We start from the raw sequence: 6,000 nt of genomic DNA, 5'->3' as shown, positions 1-6,000 counted from the left end.
TTGCCCCACCTGATGTTAAGAAGCCTATCACTTTCTTAGACTAGTATGGAACGTATACTTAGATGTTCCCTCCAGTCCTATCACTTTCTTCAATAGGTTTTTTTTAGTTTGCCACACAGGGTGACGTTAGCAGATACGCAGGTTGACGTCATCAATGACGATTATTTGTTATAAAAGTAAACTTTTTTTTAAGATGCATTGAGAAACTATGCTCTGAGATGTCAGTTGATGTCCCTTGTACTCCATGTTTTAGATAATTGATATTAAAACAGTTATCCTTTTTGAGTTGTTTAGATCATTGATGTTTGAGTAACTTCTGCATCCCCATTCATCTCAAGGGTAGTGCTACATTGTCTTAAAGGGCTGGGCGGACCCCCAATTCAACCCTCTCCCCAGATCTCTGACCTCTGTCTTCCTCCAGCACTCCTGTGTCTCTCTTTACCACCTCTCCAGTCTTCACTCAAGTTGTCTACATCCACCTGCCTTCTGTGCCTCCATCTGCCTTACCGTTCTCCCTTCTGCTGCTTTCACCTCTTTCTCTCTTTCACCCACCTTCTCTGCTCTTATCTCACTCCTTTCCGCCCTCTCCATTGTTCTTTCTAACCTAGCTACATCCTCCACTCCACTGTCACTTCTGTACATCCCCCAAACCTCTCTTTATTTTCACTGCCTTCTCTGCTCATCTCACTCCTCTGTACCTTCTCCAAATATATTTTTCTCGCTCTCTTTGCCACCTCCCCTACTTCTCTCTACTAAGACTCTCATTGTCAAGGACAGAATTTGGGCTAGGAAGTAGTCAAGCTGTTGCATCAAGTGGAAGAGGAAAGGGAACTGGTGCTTAAATCTCAAGGTCCCATGCCAGTAGACAAATGGGCATTAGGTTTTTTTTTTTTTAAACTTTTATTTATTTAGCTTGGCAGCACAAAGAACAGGTGAGCAACATTCAAGGCAAGTACAAATCAGAAGTGGTGCAGGTAGTACAGGTACATAGAGCCAATTTACAACTTGATTATGCACAAGGGGGATACATACAGAGTGGGCGCGGGGCTGGAGAGACAGCAGATCAGGAGGCGGAGCGGGGAAGGTAGGGGGAGGGGACTGGAGATGCAGTGTCGGAAGCAGCATCCGTGGAAGACATATAGGACTGAAACTTTGACCAAATGTCTCTGGGCTTTGAGTGAGTTGGCTGTAGCATAGCCCAGGATTCTTCAGTATGTGAGGCCCATGTGACCGCCTTGAGCCACTGTGTGTGGGTAGGTGGTGCAGGTCGAAGCCAGGAGAGTAAAATGGAGCGTACTGCGAGTAGCATGCAGAGGCCAGCCAGTTTTTTGGAGTACCGGCGGAGTTCAGGAAAGTCATGGAAGAGACACCTCATTGGGGATGGAGTGATAGGGTTTTCAAGAATTGTTGACATGGTGGAGCATACTGCACTCCAGAACTGGGAGAGACAGGGGCAGGACCAGATCATGTGGATATAGACAGCGTTATCACAGCCACACCTGGGACATCTTGGGGAGAGGTCATTCGACATACAATGTAGTCTGTTCGGGGTGTAGTGATATCTGTGGAGCACCATAAACTGAATCAGCTTGAAGCGGGAAATGAAGGATACCCCATGAATGCGTGCACACATATGAGCCCATCATTCATCAGTCATCTCCACCCCAAGGTCGTCCTCCCATGCGTGTCTCAATTTAGTGAATGCAGGGCAGGTCTGGCTTGGACCAGGGTATAGAGTCTGGATACCTTACCCCTCGTGGGAGTGGGAGCAGCTAGCTCCGCGACTACAGGATCATCTGGTGGTATCGCTGGGAAAGTGCGGTATTTGTGTTTAAAGATTTTCCGTAGGGATGAGTACTGGAGCCATACGGATGGTTTCCGTCTCAGGGACAATGGGAGGTCTGGCCAGTCTATAAAGTTGCCCTGTTCGAAGATGTCCCGGATCAGCTCATAACCTGCCTCTGCCCGTCGGCGCACAATGAGCGCCGTACATGCGGGACCTCCAGGAGGAAGTTCCAAAGTGGTAGGTTACCATGAAAGGGGTGAGCGGTGCCTAGTAGTTTCCATGTCTTAGATAGGGCTAGGGACGTGCAAGCTACCGGGTCACGTGAGTCCAGGACTGACGGCATAGGTGTGATAACTAGGGAGCGGATATCACGGTCACTGACCATCAACCTTTCGAGCCTGACATGGGGAGGGGAGTCCGATGTGTTGAACCAATGCAAAGCGAATTGGACTTGCGCTACTAAACAGTATCTGAGAAAATCAGGAGTACCAAAGCCACCACACTCCATTGGGGTGGCCAAGGTCCTGAGTTTAAGTCGAACCGCGCCTGAGTGCCACAAAAAGGCGTTAAGAATGCGAGTTAACGCTTGGAAGGACCCCTCACCTGGCCACTGGGGGATGTTGGTGAACCTGTACAGGAGCTGGGGTAATACCACCATCTTTAGTAACTCTATCCTGTCTGCCAAAGAAATCGTGAGTCTACTCCAGCCCAGCGTCTTTGCTGCAAGGCTCGTGAGTTATTTTTGATAATTTTCTTCAAGAACCAATTCAAACTGACGAGCCACTTCTATAGCGAGATATGTAAACTTTGACTGGGCCAATGCGAATCCCATGGTGTCAGGGGGACGACGTGTGCAGTCAGTGAGTGGGAAAAGGGTAGATTTGGAGCAGTTCACCTTGAGCCCAGAGATGCGTGCAAAATGGACAATATACTCCAGTATCGGAGCTAAATTGGTGGCAGGGGAGCGGATGAAGAGAAGGGCATCGTCAGCTTATAGGGACACTATATCCGACTGGCCAGCAGTTCGCAAGCCTCTGTGTGCATGGGATTGGCGCAACATGTCCGCAAATGGTTTCATCGCTATGGCGAAGACCAGCGGGGAGAAGGGGCAGCCCTGCCTCGTCCCTCTAGCAATTTGGAAAAGGGGAGAGCATCTTTCCTCAGTGCGGACCCTGGCAACTGGGTTGGAGTATAGCAGCCTGACCCAGGAGAGGAAACGGGCTGAATTTGCATTTTTCAAGAACCCGCCAGAGGTACTTCCACGATACAGAGTCAAATGCTTTTTGCATATCGAGTGTGGCAGCTACTGCATGAACATTTGGGTTGATCCTACTTATTATGTTGAAGAGCCGCCTCAAGTTCAGGGAGGTGGAGCATCCCGGAATAAACCCTGCTTGTTCTGGGTGAATAATGTGCGGCATGTAGGGGGCCAGGCGTAGGGCTAATAATTTGGCGTAGATTTTGACATTGCAGTTAATGAGCGAGAGTGGATGGTACGAGCCGCATTGGGTGGGGGGTTTGCCAGGTTTACGTAAGACAGTTATTGTGGCTTCACAGAGAGAATGGGGAAATTTGCCTGCCTCCACTGATTCCTCCCAAAGGGCCATTAGGCGAGGAAGTAGGAGCGATTTGAAATGTTTGTAGAATTCAACTGGGATGCCATCTGAGCCTGGGGATTTGCCTGATGAGAGTGAGTCTATGGCATCTGAAATTTCCTTGGGGGTGAATGGACTCTCTCTCGAGCTGATGGTTTCGGGGGAGAGGATCGAGAGGGGAAGGCTATCTAGGTAGGAGTCGATCTCCGGTGTCGGGACACTGTTCGCGTTGGCATATAGGGATTCGTAGAAGGACAGGAATTCGGAGTTAATATCTTGCGGTGACATGGCCAGGGAGCCGTCGGGTCTTTCCACTCCCGGGATGTGTGGGGCACGGAACTCGCGGCAGAGAAGCCTGGCTAGGAAGCGGCCCGGACGTTCGCCCTCACCGTATTTCCTAGCAAGGCCAGGCTGCCCAAGAACTTCACTTCACGGTCCGCAAGAGAGCGAAACGTGTCGAGTTCCGTGCCTATGGATGCTAGGATTTCAGGGGTTTGGTGTAGGGAACATTGAGCTTCCAGGGTGGAAGGTGTGGCCTCGCTCTCAGCGATATCCCTTTGAATTGTTCTCAGGATGCCATTTTCCTTGGATAGGGCAATACCCCTAATATAAGCTTTGAAAGATTCCCAGAGGGTGGCCTGCGAAGACACCGAGTCAGTGTTAATTTCAAAGAACCCCTCAATGGACGTCTCCAACTCGGAGCTAAAGACAGGGTCCAGGAGAGGGTGGGGTTTCATTCTCCAGTGTCTAAGAAGAATAGAAGAAGTAGGAACAGGAGTCGGGATAAAGAAGCCTCCATGCATCTATGAGTGCGAGTCGGGGAAGAGATGACAATGTAGTGTATGCTGCTGAGTTGACAGGGTCTGGAGCCAGATCTATCCAGGTCCATGTCGAATATCGTATTAAAGTCACCTCCCCAAAGGATTGGTATTAAAGGGAAGCTGTCTAGAAGGGAAGTAAGGTGGATCATCGATGTTGGGGCCGTAGATATTTAATAGAACCACCTCCTTATTCTGCAGGGTGCCATGGAGTAACACATATCTGCCCTGGGGGTCGTTCTGTGAAGATATGCAATTAAACTAAAGGCTCCTGTGAATTAGGGTCATAACCCCACGGCATTCAGTACAGGTATGCGTTTCTTGTAAAAAGAGGATTTTTAACCCATGACGCTCAGCCTGAAGTTGCAATTGTCTCATTTTCTTGTAGTTACCCAGTCCCCGCAGATTCCAGCTCATAAAAGTTAAGTTATCCTCGGTCAACTGTGCAGAGCTATTCATTAGAGATTGACATTTATCAAAATGGTGACCCCTGTGACCGATGCACCGGTCGAGCATTATTGCAATAACACTGCCTCATACTCTACCTCCTCTGTGGACGCCAAGCCTTTTTTAACATAACACCCAACACCACCCACCCCCTCCCACAATCCTCCCCCAAACAGAGGAATGATAACCCCATACCCAACTAACCAAATCCAAACCAATGGCATCAACGCCGGGGGGCCTGTGAACTGGCCTGGCGGCGATGCTCCGGACTGGGGGCAATTTAAGGATAACCATGGTGCCTGACTATGAGGTTGTGCGTAACTTGGGTAGGACCTTGTGTGGAAGGGCACGGCACGGTCCCACAATAGTGAAACAATTTACTCAAGGTTGGGAGGAATAGTCTCCCAGTCTACTAGACAGGAAGGTGACTAGATTTAGAAACAATTAGCAGAGCGATGTAACAGTAGTAAATAGTCGCTGCAGAAAGGGGTTTAGCCAGGGAAGTGCTTATCGATGAACCTGGAGGCCTCCTGCGATTGTGAAAAAAAACACCTGGTTGGAGTGTTCAATTCTTAGCTTGGCGGGGTATAGCATGGAGTATTTAACTCGCAGGTCTCTCAGTCTCTTCTTTACCGGCAAAAAGGTCTTGCGCTCCCGTTGAACCGCTACCGAAAAGTTGGGGTATAGATGAATCCTGGCGTTTCCTAACAGCAGTTCGCCTTTGGCTCTTGCTGCCCTGAGGAGGGCATCTCGATCGCGGAAATTCAGAACCCTGGCTATGATAGGGCGTGGAGATGCACCCGGCTTAGGTTTAGCTGTTAGGGCTCGGTGGGTCCTCTCTATCGTGAACTGCGGAGAGAGCTTTGGAGAGTCCAGAAGTGTCAGTAGTGTGCGCTCAACGTAGTCCTCCATAGGTTCCTTGATGCCGTCTTCAGGAACTCTGATGATGCGAAGATTATTTTGCCTCGAATGAGATTCGAGGTCCTCGTTCTTTTTCTCGACCTCAAGGACACGGCTGGAGAGCGAGGATACCTCCGCACGAAGGGAGCCCAGGTCGTCTTCGGTAGCGCTCACCCTCGTCTCGATCTCTGCCACCCGGCCAGCGGTCCTCTCAATGTGGGCCTTGATGGAGGATATGGTACCATTCATATCATCGAGCTTGGAGTGGCGTGTGGTGAAGCCCTCGCAGATATATTCCATCATTCTCTGGAAATCGACAGGGTCAGAGGGTGTCGAGTTGGTCGGCACCTGTTCCGGTGCCCCCTCGGCTGATCTCGATGGAGTTTTTGCAAACATGTTGATGGAGCACTGCTTTTTCCCCGCTCCTTTGGTCATGGTACCGGAAGGGGGCGAT

The sequence above is a fragment of the Ambystoma mexicanum genome, chromosome 8 (genome assembly GCF_040938575.1).
Source record: "Ambystoma mexicanum isolate Mex_15411 chromosome 8, UKY_AmexF1_1, whole genome shotgun sequence".
NCBI classification, from domain to species: Eukaryota; Metazoa; Chordata; class Amphibia; order Caudata; family Ambystomatidae; genus Ambystoma; species Ambystoma mexicanum.
The sequence above is the reverse complement of the archived record's forward strand: the minus strand, read 5'-3'. Positions refer to the sequence as shown.